Source organism: Bicyclus anynana, chromosome 15, assembly GCF_947172395.1.
Source record: "Bicyclus anynana chromosome 15, ilBicAnyn1.1, whole genome shotgun sequence".
Classification (NCBI taxonomy): domain Eukaryota; kingdom Metazoa; phylum Arthropoda; class Insecta; order Lepidoptera; family Nymphalidae; genus Bicyclus; species Bicyclus anynana.
Genome location: NC_069097.1, coordinates 4,986,694 through 5,003,203, shown reverse-complemented (window position 1 = coordinate 5,003,203; position 16,510 = coordinate 4,986,694). Strand labels below are relative to the sequence as shown.

The window sequence follows — 16,510 nt, the reverse complement described above, 5'->3', positions numbered from 1 at the left end:
TAATGATGATGATGATGACCCTTTCCAGTTCGTCGTTCCCACACTTTCAGAGACTAACCATCTATCACCATCTAAAGCATCTTAACCATCCATCTAAGCCATCTAAAGAGAACACCGGTCCTTCGAACTACGTGCCTTCAACTCATTGACTATATTTCCTTCTGAATTGATTAGATAACCCTAACATAGCTCACTCTATCGCCTGCTTGATGACTTTGAGCTTCTTTCTGAGACCCATAGATTAAGCTTGTGAATAATTTTTCATTAAATTTGTTCAATTACAAGAAAAACGAATAAGTATTCAAATAACCATAATCACAGCGTATAAAAATTCTACATTTATTCAGATGTCTCTATAAAACTCCTCAACGGCCATACATCACAGCGTTTCAGATTGCGCCTGCGTCACATCTTAAACCGGTTGAAGTGTGAAAACGCGAAATAAAAGCAATTCTTTCTAATTAACTCCCGTCCGAGATTGAGTCGTGGCCAGGAATAGAACGGCCACTGATTTACGCACAGCGACTGTTTCTGAACGCAACCGAATAATTAACGTTCGGTATTTATATGATTGTTTTGATTCTAACGGCTTACTGCGACGTGACGCGTCTGCTGAATTCGATTATTGAATGCATTCGAGATTCATTTCAAATTTCGTCATTCGGACGAGCTGCATGGTGGATTCAACATTGAAAAAATAAATTTTACTAGCGGACTTCGTTTGCGTGAAATTTAGTTTTTCACAAATTCCTCGGGAACCATGAATTTTTCCGGAATTAAAATTAGCCTGTATATTAATCCAGAGTAAAATCCATTCCCATTCCAAATTTCAGCCAAATCGGTTCACTAGTTGCGGTAACAAACATCCATACATCCATACAAACTTTCGCGTTTATAATATTATAATAATATATATTATATCTAGTATATTATATATTAGTATGCATTTTTATTTCTTTATCAGTAGGTGGTAATATTTTTATCAGTAGGTAGGTGCAAATGACGATGCGTAAGACGAAATTAGTAATTTTTTGCATTTGTAGGGTGATTTGGAGATATAACTGAGTTAGAGATAACAGAATCTGAGGGCGATTTAATTAAAGTTAGTTTGGTTTGAAAATGAAGTCTATTTTAATTGGTCTTCTACAGGGTTAACCTTCTCTACGTGTAGGAAGAAAAGATTGGGAGCGTAGACTCAACATGCTGCTTCATTGCCGGTTGGCGGGCAAAAAATGATAATGCTTAGAATCTGTATAACGATCACTATCAGATGTTAATTATACTTGTTAGTAACCAAGACGATTAAACCCATTCGTGCTTCGGGTTTTAGCACTGACGTCATAGCTCCAACCTGCAACTAAGAATTATTAGAAATAAGAAAAGCTCAGTATTGCATAGCTCGATTCAAGACTTGAACCCAGGACTTTATGGTCAAAGCTGCTTAGCTAACGAGCTACAGTATATATTAGGTACGTGCAGTGGTGTGCACAAAATTTCTAAATATGGTAGGCGATAAAAGCACAAATTGTATAAAATTTAAAATTCCTTCTTTAACCCAAGTTTGTAATACAGTCCTCAGTATAGGCAGTCTTTGTTAGCAACCCATTTTTGGCTCACTGTTGAGCACAAGTCTCCTCTCAGAATGAGAGGGGTTAGGCCAATAGTCCACCACGCTGGTCCAATGCGGACTGGCAGACTTCACACACGTAGAGAATTAAGAAAATTCTCAGGTATGCAGGTTTCCTTATGATGTTTTTCCTTCAGCTTTTGAGACACGTGATATTTAATTTCTTAAAATGCACGTAATTGAAAAGTTGGAGGAGCATGCCCCGGACCGGATTCGAACCTACGCCCTCCAAATCGAAGGCAGAGGTCATATCCACGGGGCTATCAAGGCTTTACTGGGTTGTCACTGGGTTAAATTCAGTACTAGCGGACGCGGACAAAATATAAAATTCCTTCTCTAACCCAAGTTCGTAATGCACTCAGTATAGCCAATTAATTTTCGTATCTATGACGTCACACCACTGATTACGCAGGTAATATTAAAAAATCCAGCAGTCATTCATAATTAACTGTTGAATTAAAATATTGGCTTCAGAACACTCAATGAAAAGGTTACTATCGTATTTTATGGTAATGGCGTACGGTACGCGTTTGCTCAATTAGAACCACGTTCCTTTAGATCATACAAATCATTGCACCGAAGGCAAAAAGAAAACGGAATCTTTAATAAATAATGAAAGTTCATGGTTTGATTAAACAGTCTGTCATCGATGCACCGGGCGCGCATTCTGCCAGCATCTGTTAAGGCCGGCACACACGTCTCCAGTCCTGAAATAATAAAAATTTAATTGTTAAAGTATTGCCAAATTCCCAACTAGTTTCAAAACAATATAAAGCTAGTAGTCATGACCTGACATGACCATGCAATGCAGCGTAGGTATTTATTTATTTATTCATTTTAGGGTTTTTTTTATTTATTGAGAAAGAATACAATAAGGAACTTAAGCTAACTTATCCTAATAACTATACAAATCATGCCCACGTGGAATGGTGGCAAGAATACTGGCTGCATTTCCGCGCTGGACAGCCAGGCTGATCCTCTGCGCAAAAAATGAGCCAGCCCTTCTGTCACCAGTCGAGGCAACAAGCCGCGGTGAAATGGTAAGTTAAATTTCGTTTAAGTTACATTTCCATTATAATATTTAACACATGTCATAGATAAAATGTCATAATTATTACAAATGGAACCCTGTGAGGGCGTTGTAACTACAAAGTATAAGTAAAACTTAATTTAACTTGGTACAGTGCAATACGAATTGTATTCAAGTATTGCTCATCTCTGAGGATGCTGTTTTGTAAAGTATCAACATTATTAACAACCCATATTCGGCTCACTGCTGAGGTCGAATCTTATCTCAGAATGAGAGGGGTTAGGTCAAATAGTCCACCACGCTGGCCCAATGTGAATTGGCAGACTTCACATACGCAGAGAATTAAAAAAAAAATCTGGTATACAGGTTTCCTCACGATGTTCATCGAATCGTATTTTCGGGCGATTGCTTTTGGAAAAATATTCGTGCTGTCACCTCACATAAGTTGTGTTAAACATGACAGTGTGGTAATTGATGCCTCTATTACTTGTGTCTTTGTCTTGCCTTGCCCAAGTAGTTGATGCATCAAACACGACACCACGTGCTTAGGCATTGTGTTGTGTGGCGCAATTTTAAAATAAATACTAATATTATAAAGCTTGAGTTTGTTTGTTTGATTGAACGCGCTAATCTCAGGAACTAATGGTTCGATTTGAAAAATTCTTTCTGTATTAGATAGCCCATTTATTGAGGAAGGCTATATTATCCCTGTATTCCTACAGGAACGGGAACCACGCGGGTAAAACCGCGCGGCGTCAGCTAGTTTTAAACAAATGTTTTTTTCTGTCTTTCTTTCTTTATTCGTACTTCCAAAGCCAAATCATCTACAAAAAATAATCTATAACGTACGTATTTTGTCTCGTCATCATATGTACTGGCATCGTCTACGCCGGCCCTAACTGTCCATTTCATCGCACTTATGTTTCATTAGTATTCACGTCTAATTCGGTATCGAAGTCAATGTACAGCGAGCACCGCACCAACAACTGACCAGAATTAATCGCGTTTAATTATATTCATATTGATGTCGCACCTCAGACCCCGTTACACATGGAATTCCAGCAAAACATGACTCAACGACATAAGCATCCCAACGGCTGATATAAGGCTATTCATTCTGAAAGATATTGTGTTTCCATAAGCTTGAGTCGCCTGCCTCGTTGGCATCGATTGTCTTGTTGGCATCGACTGTCTCGTTGGCATTGATTGTCTCGTTGGCATTGATTGTCTCGTTGGCATCGATTGCCTCATGATGGCCCACCTTGGTCCGATGGTTAATCTATGTGGATTTGGATCACGAGTCCTACAGGGCTGTTTTGTAATGATAGTTTGTATTTCTCGCAAGTGCGAGATTCGAATTCACCTCTATCTCTATCTCTTCGTCTAACACTATACTATAGAAAGAGAACGATGGAGGTGAATTCGAGACTCGCACTTGCGAGTTGAACAAAATATCGTTACAGAATAGGCCTCCTGTTTTCGAATCCTAGGTCTGGATATAGTCTGGATAAACGTTAGCGATCGTAGAAAGAAAATCGACGTGCCACTTGGCTATGGGGGCAGGTTCTAAAAAAACATTTATAAATTATATTTTCAATCACGCAAACCCATTTATAATACTTTGCATCTATAAATAATCATAATTATCTAAATTATAATGCAAGTGATCTAGTTACAATCAATTATTGCATAACATACTAAAATATTAAAATTTACAATACAACAATAAATGTTTTATTACTAATTCTTAATCTAGTAATTTCCATACAAAATAAAATTGAAATGGCATTATGCAAATTAACACATACCTATTTAAAATAATAGCAGAGTTTCTAATAATATTAATAGTTGATTTATGTCGTCCAGTTTTTGAGAAATGTTACAAAAAACATAATGAAGACATAACTTACATGGTTCACTTTGTTCCTTATATGGAATACGTAGACATTTTTTAAAGAACGCGAATTAATTTGAGCAAATATTAATTTGCTAAATTAGGGTATTTCAAAACACGTGTCGACCGTTTTATATAAAAGATATAATGGTCTGATAGGCTCTTAAATACGATTCGGCTGTTTCGGTTTTTTTAACAATACATCACATAGCCCTTGTATGTGGGATTATATATACGCAAAAACATCGCCTGATGGGGTCCAAAAGCCAGTCCACCAACTGGGGGGTCTACCAACACTGCGCTTTTAGTGCGGGGTCGCCATTGCAGCACCTTGGGACCCCAATGTCCATCGGCTCTTCGAACTATGTGCCCCAACTATTGCCAATTCAGCTTTGCGACTCGTTGTCGGTGACTTAGGTTCTTCTGCAGATCTCCTCATTTGTGACTCTGAGCCTTCTTATGAGGCTTATTGTTAGCAACTAATGCATTGTTAAACTTGTACAACTTGTGTAAAAATGAGTAAAAGCAGCGTCGATTCATCGAAACTTTCGGTCCTTTTTAACGGTCTAACCCTCTTAGCTCCGGGCTTAAAAAAATATTCTAAGAATTACGTAGAAGAAAGAAAAGCCTAGGGCTTGAATCAAGGAACTCGTGAGCCAAAACATAAGCTAACGAGCGCTCAGATAAGCTTAGTTACTAGCCATCGTGTAGTTACAAAATCCATACAAAATTAGTAACACCTTCGATTTTATCGAATCTAAAATCAAACATCTCGTAAATTTGGAGCCGAGTTGGTCATGTGACCCAAGTTGAAATGTTTACCATCAATGTGACACGTACGATAGTAAACCTAATCTTACATCAAATGTCCTTCGAATGGGCCTAAGATCGAGGTTTCTAACGTGCGATAAAATCTGGATGATTTAATCTAACAGTTCGTTGTTTGAGACGCCCATGTTTTTATAGGTGGGCTTCAAAAGTAACGAAATTAGTAAATTGTTTTATTAGTACATTTATTGGCTGAATAGACAAAAAGTAAAATGATTTGTAGTCAAACTTGTATTTAAAATTCGGTAATCCAAATTAGTAAAAACTCGTCACTATTATAATGATATTAAAAGCATTAAAACGTTAAGTTAAATAGCTCGAAAGTTAAGTTGGATAGCTCGATACATGGATGTTTACGCATTTATTTATTTAACGTTTGCAATTCCTTGATTGCGATCTTAATTATTGATGTTAAGTTAATGATATGTCTAAGATGGTAGTAGGATACTTGAAAAAGATATAAGACGAAGTCTCGAAACTAAACTAGAAACAAAATCTCGGTAGAAGAACTAAATCTCGGAAGGAGAACTAAATCTAGTTCAGAGATCGTAAACGCGTAAACATAGCATCATCTTGGGTCGCTAAATTACTTAGCGGTATTTCTGGCATACGTTTTGAAATCCTACATTGACCCGTGTTGGGGATCTAACCCTAAACCTCTCCATTGAAAAACAAAGCAGCGATAATCCAATCCCTTTGGCCAGTTGACACCAAAGGAATTGGTGTTAAAATTTGTTTCCACACTCTTTCCGTGTTCTTATCGCTTATTTCGAAATCCTAAACTTGAACCATCTCACATTACTAATCGAATACTAATAACGTCGTCGTATTTTGTTTCCCCTTAAACATTTTGTCGTGTGTGGCTGCCATTAAGATCATCGATTTGCATAAATCTAATTTAATTTGGATAGTGTTTAACGTATTAATCAAACAGCTTTTTTAACCTTACATTCTTTACTTGATCCCGAGTCAAATTGAAATATTAATCAGTAATCGGATTCTTGTCATTTAATTTGCATTAAAACGTAATTAAACATTCTCGTACGATTGGTTTTAAAAATTCTTTGAATTTATTTATTGTTCATATGTAGGCGTTTGTTCAGTGTATCTGCTTACTTAAAACTTCATTACGCACGTTTGACTTGAATGCGTTACGAAGCGTTATGCGTTTTGCGTTATGTTAAAAGCTGGTGTATGTGTTACGAATTGTTTCTTGGGATGAATTTTTCTATAATGATTACCATCCTACAATATCTTCTACTATACTAATAACGAACTTTGCAATTTAATTATTTTAATAGACCTAGGCATCCAAATGTTGTTGACACCCATAAAAATGTATCTAATTAAAACAGCTAGGATGAAAAATGCCCTCCCAGTCACATACCTTCAATACAAGATTGAATAGACAACTTAGGAAAATACCCTCTAACCTAGACCATTATCATTGCTTTCCATCATGCATGATTGCAGTTACGAGAAACCCTGTAATCTTAACATGAGATTGACTGCCATGGTCGGAAATCAGCTTGGGAGGATTCAGATATTCAAATAACAGACAATCTTTCGTTCTTCATTTACTCCTACAGCGATCGTTTCAAAGCTTGGATATCGACTGCACGAGCCTTTAGATACACTATTCCCGCGGAAGAGTTAATGGTGTTTCTTTAAATTTACTGCACAAGACTCGGATAATAATCTATGACATTATAATTATGACGTTGCGCAAAATATGAGCCAGCCCTTGTATCGTTTAATATAATTGTTTAATCTAATCTCAAGATATTCAAATACCAGACAATCTTTCGTTCTCTTCATTTACTCCTACAACTTATTTGTATGCGATTTCTAATCTCTATGAAGTCAAAATTGGATCAACGCCTACGTCTTGCGTTAGCGATCGTTTCAACCGTTGGCTATCGACTCGACTGCGCGTGCCATTTGTTTACTGTTCCCGCGGAGGAGTTAATGGTCGTTCTTTATCTTTATTGCAGTGACGCAAGACTCGGATAATCTATGACAATAAAAATCCAAACTCACGCAGAGTGCTCGGACATTAATTAGCGGAACTCCTAAATTCAATAAATACCTCACCTTCGACATTATAATCGTATTGATTTATTTTATTGTTTCTTACCTAATTTTGGTCAATCTCTAAATCTTTGATTATTATTATTTATTACATGCCGTTAATTATAAATCTAAACGTTAAACGCCTTACTTATTTAGAGAAAATACTGATCTATAATTATTTACCAAAACTTTGAAAATTAGGATATATAATTATGGGAAATAATGCCCTCATTGAAAAAGTAAACAATCTTACTTTAATCGTTGGAATTTTCACTTTTATATAAAAACTGCCTGAATAAAAGTTCAAGTTAAACATTCTATTGATATTCATCTAGAGTTCGGTCATTTTTGCTGATAAAATAGTAATAAATAGTACATATTATTATTATTTTAATGTAAAAGGGTAGATATTACTATAGCACATATTATTATTATTTTAATCTTAAAGGGTAGATTACAATAAGTAAGTACATAGGTATGTATTTTATATGGTACAGTATTCACTTAACCTTATTTATAATCGCATTTAATTCAAAGTACGGGAAATACAACTTAATATTTTTACATTAAAAACACATTAACGAAACCAAATCCTTGAACAGTTACCGAAATACAACCACAGGTATCACTGGCCATCGCATCCAAAGATGAAGCATAATTAATGCGTTTGTCACTACATAAGCCAGGGTTATTTATCTTCGTAGCCGTATTCCAACTGCGCTGTACACAGACTAATTATAAACCCCAGTATCGGCCATATTGGGCTTGATAAAATAACAATTAAGGCATTCTTAATGGTTGATACAATAGAGCCTGCACTTGGGACGCGTTGATAAATGACTCTCTCTTGAAACGCTCTTGGCGCGTATTTGATTTATAATATTGTTCGAAGGAAAGAATAATGTTTATTCAAACTTAATCGATATGAAGATCGCTCGGAATCTCTATAATGGGGGTTCCGATCGTGTTCCTGATTTTGAAGTGTTGGATATTCGTTTAGTATTTATTTTATGATGTTTTATTTCACTTGCAATGGAATTATCTTTTCGGTTTCACGCAAAAATTGCCAGACTAAAATTATGTAAAACTAAATCTAAGCATTGTTTGGTATATTGAGCTAAAGGATTTATAGACCTATGCTAAGAAAGCGCAGTGTCGGTCGACCCCCCACCATGTGGACTGACGACATCAAGCGAGTCGCAGGGATTCGCAGGTGGCTCAGTATCGTGATGTTTGGAAGTCCCTACAAAAGGCCTATGTCCTGCAGTGGACGTCCATCGGCTGATATGATGATGATGATGATGATGATGATGCTAAGTACTGCGCGTGTAAAATATGGTCTCAAAAAATATTCAAATGTACAGAAAGAAAGAATATATAAATATATTATTTTCATCATTAACCCATATTTAGCTCACTGTTGAGCACGAGTCTCCTCTCAAAATGAGAGGGGTTAGGCCATAGTCCACCACATTGGCCAAATACGGATCGGCAGACTTCACACACGTAGAAAATTCTCAGGTAGGTATGCAGGATTCCTCACGATGCTTTTCCTTCACCATTTGAGGCACGTGATATTTAATTTCTTATAATGCAAATTAATTATATGTAATAATAGATTTGTGCATCCTAATACATCTTTATTTGTGCATCTATTTACTAACACGTAAATGTAAAATCTATACTAATATTATAAAGCTGAAGAGTTCGTTTGTTTGATTGAACGCGATAATCTCAGGAACTACAGGTCCGATTTGAAAAATTCTTTTAGTGTTAGATAGCCCATTTATTGAGGTAGGCTATAGGCTATATATTATCCCCATATTACTACGGGAACGGGAACCACGCGGGTGAAACCGCGTGACGTCAGCTAGTAAGACATAATTTGGACAGATATTTGTTAACAAATCAGGGATCAAGAACTAAACGATTTTGCATAAAGATAGATCATCAAATGAGCTGAAATACTCCTTTTTACTAAGATACGCCCACAGGATCGAATCCAAGAGTGTAAAATCGGATGGCCAAACTAGTTTAATAATTATATAGAGAGAATTTACTCTTAAGAGTCGTTAGTTAAATAAACTGGTCACCGATTAAATTCATCCGCTATCTTCAACATAAATTTGTGAGATAAGTAGGTATGTATTTTTCTTGTCTAAATATATTAAAATCGAACGTTGCTTGGTCCTGTGAGTGTGTAATGTTAAAAAGGGTACAAGCTCAATTTTACGATCGTCATAAATGCCACATAAAAAAGGATAAAGTGTTTTAATTTCTCCCGCTTCAAATAAGATGGCGTTAATTTTAAACCGTAAGAGGTTAGACCAAGAGCTCGTGGTCCATAGATTCATGTTATCTGACCATGGCCATGGTTGTGTCACAGAATACATATGACCAAATTGGTGTAATATATAACATTTTTTTTTTAATTAATGGATTGTGTTAATAAAGAAAATCTTTATTTAATAATCATGTCAATTAGGTATTTACTAGATATCCGATTATTATTATTATTATTATTATTATGTGATACATTATTATAATATTTTACGTAATTTTCGATCTTAAAAAGGCCTATAGGTTTTCACTGGCGCGTGTTACAATATCATTTAATGAAAAGATCAAAGTAGTTATTTCAATATTCCTAACATCAACTTAATTATCTCTAAATATATATGCAATGCTTACCACAAAATATCGACGTACAAAGATGAAATTTGGCATGGGGGTAGTTTATATTTAGTAGATATCCGCTGAGAACGGAATTTGCGACAGAGGCGGATTATCGAGGTCTAAGGACGGACGAAGTCCCGGGCGTCCTCTAGTCTCTACAATGTTCAGTAACAGGGTTAACAAAATCGTGATACCTACCGTAATATCGTGCATCTAAATACGCTTTTGGTCATCGTATCGTGTAAATCTATACTTCTATACTAATAATTGATTAAACGCGCTTATCTCAGGACTACTACTGGTTCGATTTGAAAAATTATTTCAGTGTTAGATAGCCCATTTATCGAGGAAGGCTTTAGGCTATTTAAAATCCCCGTTTTCTTACGGGAACGGGAACCACGCCGGGTAACACCGCGCGGCGTCAGGTAGTCATATTATATGAGGTGAGACAGGGACTTTTTACAGAGCACAAAATAACTGTGCTCTGTAATAAATCGTCAAGCTCTTACACTATATGCTTTGGGCTAATTCTTTGTCATTATAATACGTTTTATGTTTCTTCGTGCATAGCTGAGTGTCATAAATATCGGCTGGTTATATTTGTTGATTTTACCTCCACTTATACCGAACAAATTAATATTAAGTTACGCGTGTATGGTGTTAATTGTACAAGGGATGTCTATAGTGACCTTTCATAAAAAAAAGTTTGAAAGTTTAAAGATTGCATCGTTTTTTGGTAATTTCTGAATGGACCTTTACCATATCTATAAATCTAATTAAATATATTATCGGTTTAAACTGTATTTTTATGAAAAAGAGAGCTAAGAGCTAATAAAACCTATCGCTTAAGATTTAACACGTTATTCAATTTTTTTTTATTTTGACGGCCTCCGTGGCGCAGTGGTATGCGCGGTGGATTTACAAGACGGAGGTCCTGGGTTCGATCCTCGGCTGGACCGATTGAGGTTTTCTGAATTGGTCCAGGTCTGGCTGGTGGGAGGCTTCGGCCGTGGCAAGTTACCACCCTACCGGCAAAGACGTACCGCCAAGCGATTTAGCGTTCCGGTACGATGCCGTGTAGAAACTGAAAGGTGTGTGAATTTTCATCCTCCTCCTAATAAGTTAGCCCGCTTCCATCTTAGATTGCATCATCACTTACCATCAGGTGAGATTGTAATCAAGGGCTAACTTGTAAATAATAAAAAAATAAAAAAAAAATGGGTAATCGAACTTCAGTAAAGTTATTCAATACTCCTGGACGATTAATTCCAATTGTGCATTTTGAGAAATAAAATATTACGTGTCTCAAATGGTGAAGGAATAAAATCGCGAGGAAACCTGCTTCTTAATTCTCTACATATGTGAAGCCGCATTGGGTCAGCGTGGTGGACTAAAGGCTAAGGCCTAATCCCTCTCATCCTGAGAGGAGACTCGTGCTCAACAGTGGGCTGAATATGGGTTGTTAATGATTATGATGATGATGAACGATTAATTTAGAAAATGTTATAATATCAATACGAGCGAAGCCACGGCGAAAAGTTGGTTAAAAACAATAATGAATTAAAAAAACAAAACAGTCAATAACACCGTGATCATGACAAAACAGAAAATATTTAAGATTATTGCGTCTTAAAAAAAACTAAGAATATAATTTGGTTCAAAATTGCACTTCAATGTTTGAACACAAATTTTTAAACTAAAAAAAAAAAGTAATTATCATCGGAGAATTCCGAGACAAGTCATTAGTTTTAACGCGTTTGGGAAAGATGTCATTTTACGATTTTATTTACTAAAACCTTTCGTATATTTTGACTCCAAAGTGCCCATACGGTGTTATCGACAAATAATAAATGCTCCAATAAAGATAATCATTAAAATATCCCTAATTATTGAACAAATCGGACACTTCTCAAGAATTTACGATGTATTTCAAAATACATGTCACGCTTGTAATTTTAACAACCACCTTTAACTCAATTTAAAAAAAAAACAAAAAAGGAGTACGAATTTAAAATCAGTGCTCTAAACCCTCATTCGCACGGGAGTTTTTTTAACGGATGTTAAAAAAGCGTTCAAATATAGTATGAAGTTAAATCTCTTTCCTAAAATTTTAACTTCCGTTAAAAAAACTCTCGTGTGAATAAGCCCTAATAGTACGAAGTTTAACATACATTTAAATAGCCAAGACATAGGCCTCTTGCATGGACTTCCAAGCACAACAGTCTCGAGTCGCCAGCATCCAGCGGCTCCCTGCAACGCGCTTGATGTCCTCGGTCCACCTAGGGTGGGGTCGACCAACACTTCGCTTTGCAGCGGAGTCGCCATTCCAGCACCTTGGGACCCCAACGTCCATAGGCTCCTCGAACTAATGGTCTGCCCATTGCCACTTTAGCTTCGCGCCTCGCTGAGCTATGTTAGTGACTGTGGTTCGTCTGCGGATCTCCTAATTTCTGATTCGATCATGCAGAGAAACTCCAAGCAATGCTCGCTCTATCTTCCGTTGAGTGTCTTTGAGCCTTCTTATACGGCCCATAGCGACCAAGTCTCGGATAAAATACACATTGGCAATATATAATGTAATTATAACACAAGAAGGTAAAAGTTATTAAAAATGTTAATCACCAGTAGCTACAGTTAAGGGGTACTACTCAAATTCAAGCGATCTTTGATTCATTAAATTCTTACCTGTTGGAAAAATGTCATTAATGCATCATCGAAAACTTTCTAGGTTGCAACATTTATATTATGTTAAAATACTAACGTTTACCTATCCACCAAGTCTTTTTATTTTTTTACTCTTCAATAATTTGTCTATCTATATCCATTAGCAAGGTGGTTTGGGACTTACGCAAATCGTAATATAAAATTGTAGAATAAATAGAATTACACACGTAAGACGGGTTATTTACGACTCAATAATTTTTAATTCAGAGTAGTCGCTACAAATCACTGGTTCAATAAATTAATGTCAATTACAATTTTTGGCAAAGGAAAGAAATAGCTTTGCGAAGCGCAGCAAAAGTGATTAAAATCTCCGTTGATGAAAATATAGGTAGGAGATAAGTTATATTGTTTTTGTTTTTCAACTTGGATTAAGTGTCATGGCCCTTTTTACAAGCTTTTATTTCATTTAATTTGTCTACGTTAAATTTATTTAGTTCTTACTACATTTTTAGTTCTTACTACATTATATTTCAATGAAATAAAAAAATATGTTTTGAGCGATTGTTTTTTCGATAGCCCAGACCCATTCAAGTCGTGATACCCCCGTGGATATGACCTCTGCCTCCAATTCCGGAGGGTGTGGGTTCGAATCCGGTCCGGGGCATGCACCTCCAACTTTTCAGTTGTGTACATTTTAAGAAATTAAATATCACGTGTCTCAATCGGTGAAGGAAAACATCGTGAGGAAACCTGCATACCAGAGAGTTATCTTAATTCTCTGCGTGTGTGAAGTCTGCCAATCCGCTTTGGGCCAGCGTGGTGGACTATTGGCCTAACCCCTCTCATTCTGAGAGGAGACTCGAGCTCAGCAGTGAGCCGAATATGGGTTGATGACCACGATTGTTCTTTCTTAATCGTTTTCATTTATTTTCAATTGCCTGATCGACAAATTTTTTTTTGGTTACGCGCGCTAACTTGGAAAATTGTGTAATTTATTCATGATCTCTATCATGGACAGTACCTTACAAATTAATTTAGTAAAAAAATATGAGACATACGTACGACGTAAAATATAAACTAGCTTCGGTAGTTAATAAGTGCGTTAATTAACAGAATTTTATGCAAAATAAAACTATTTTAATACAAATGTATTATTAAAACCCGCAGAAATTAAAATGTCACGTATTTCGGAGAGAACATTAATAGATTGCCAGGAATTTCGCATAAATTATATATGTTGGTACATGTCTCTTTTTGTATTAATTTGTCAGTCACTTTAATAGCACTAGTATGAATTGTGAGTTGATTTTTTTGGAATCTATATACATAAACATAAGTTTTAGGATTATTATGTTTAAAATAACCTTGTTATTTTTGTTTGAATCTAGATAATAGAGCCATCATATTTTGGGTAGTTATAGATTTGGTTTTAAATTTTTATTATTTGTCGTTTTGCTGGTCAATTTGTTACAGAACAAATCTTAAACTACAGAATTTTAGTATTTTAAGATTGATTCAAAATGGTTTTTTTACTCTTTCTCTTTTTTTATTGCTATTCCTGCATGCCCTGCTAAGTATTACACTTTGACTAACTTGAAAGAAAAGTAGGAAGATTTGTTTAAAAAAGTTTGGACTCTTTTAATTTTCACGAAAATCGGTCGGAAAAAAAGTAATTTTGTGTTAAAATCAAAATAACAAAAGTAAGTTTACTAGAACACAACTAAAACCAGAAAAATGCATTACATGAAGGCGGCACCAAAAAAAATTAACTTTAAAAGCCTATTTGGCATAGCACCGCCTTCAAAACGATCAATAGAAAGAACATAGGTACGATGTTAATTTTCGCGATTGCATCTTTCAATTTTTTATAAAGATTTTATAAATCGGTCAACTTACCATGAATTGTCAGTCGTTCTCTCGAATTCGGCTGACACACTGTGTGCTCAATCAGTTTCTGCTTGCTCCATCAATTATAACTATAAAAAAAAAACAATAAGTTGTCCAACGAAAATAATTAAAAAAAAAAAAAAGGATACAATTTACTTACATATTATTGTTTTTTTATAACGAAACGTTATACTTACATACCAATAGTGTACAAATAAGAAATCGGACACATAACACCGCCCGACCCGACCGCGTCGCACTCATATATTTACTTTATCTTGTTCAATACACTTAAATACAAATTAATACAACCGAAGGACCGGCTCTTAATGGCGGCTCGGACTGTTTATTTTACACCTCGGGATGGGACATGCAGGTTTTATTTTTAATTTTTTTTTATTGGGTCCCCTCGTACGTAGACATCAGATCAGATGTGATACGAATTTCTTGGTGTATTAATTATGAAATGATATTTAATTACTGTGATGTAAACTTATGATAGTCAGGTAACAGGTGCGTTTGAATGTAATCTACTTTTCTAATACACACTAGTATTAGGTTCGATTCGAAAATGCACTGTTTGTTTGTTATTGAAATCTTTCAGCTTTCGTTTTTTTACTATTATAACATACTTAGAGTTCAGAGGTTTTGGTTTTAAAGAATTGGGCATGATTGCAGTCAAGTACGAGCCTATTTTGTATATTTTTGTAAAGAAGTTAGAAGCGGATTTTGACAACCAACGCAGACACCATTTCAAATTTAACATTTTTAGGTCTGACTTTAGAATTACTAACGTAATACGTTTAAGTTAATCGTTCACTTAATTGTTTACTATAATCAATAAAGTTGTTGCATTAATTTATTTACTAGCTCACGCCGCGCGGTTTCACCCGCGTGGTTTCTGTTCCCGTAGGAATACGGGGATAATATATAGCCTAAAGCCTTCCTCGCTAGATGGGCTGTGTAACACTGAAAGAATTTTTCATAACGGACCAGTAGTTCCTGATATTAGCGCGTTCAATCAAACAAACAAACTCTTCAGCTTTATAATATTAGTATACATATTGATTAGATAAAGTAGTGTGAAACGTCGTAATATGACCCTAATATATTTTTTTTTTCATAATCGGCTATTATGATTTACTAAGTACTAATAAAAACTTAAATTTTTAAAGATATGTCAACGTAAGTCAACTAGTACAATCGTTCTTCAGTCTTACGACAATCTTGTCGGGAGTATGCTGCTTATGAAACGTTGGGGCTTCATCGCTTTTAGCGCCTTCTAACCGGGACACAACTAAACATATTTCTTGGAATTAACTGCTAATACCTTTTGAATTGTTCAACTATTTTATCAATGCCTCTTTTTAAAATTTTACATTAACACAGGGACATTATACTCTTGCTAGGTGTTTGTAATTAAATTCCTTTGAGCTAAAAAAACATTTAAACTTATTTTTTTTTTTAATTTGACAAATTTTGCTACGGACTTACCGACTTCGTCTGCCCTTAGACTTTTGTAATCCGGCCATCTCGCAAATCCGTTCGTAGCGGACATCTACTTACTATAAACTAATATCCCTGAGTCAGTGATAGCTCAGTGGATATGACCTCTGTCTCCGATTCCGGTGGGTGTGAGTTTGAATCCGGTCCGGGGCATGCACCTCCAACTTTTCAGTTGTGTGCATTTTAAGAAATTAAATATCGCGTGTCTCAAACGGTGAAGGTAAACATCGTGAGGAAACCTGTATACCAGAGAATTTTCTTAATTCTCTGCGTGTGTGAAGTCTGCCAAACCGCATTGGGCCAGCGTGGTGGACTATTGGCCTAA

General features: G+C 35.7%; 1 long non-coding RNA gene across 1 annotated transcript; it reads right to left on the bottom strand.

The window, feature by feature from the left end:
- Positions 1–1,005: 1,005 nt before the first annotated feature.
- On the bottom strand, positions 1,006–14,988 carry LOC128198780 (uncharacterized). Its single transcript, XR_008251485.1, has 3 exons — positions 14,877–14,988; positions 14,689–14,768; positions 1,006–2,334 (listed from the first exon to the last, which is right to left on the bottom strand). It is a non-coding gene; the product is annotated as an uncharacterized LOC128198780 (long non-coding RNA).
- Between the last annotated feature and the right edge of the window lie 1,522 nt (positions 14,989–16,510).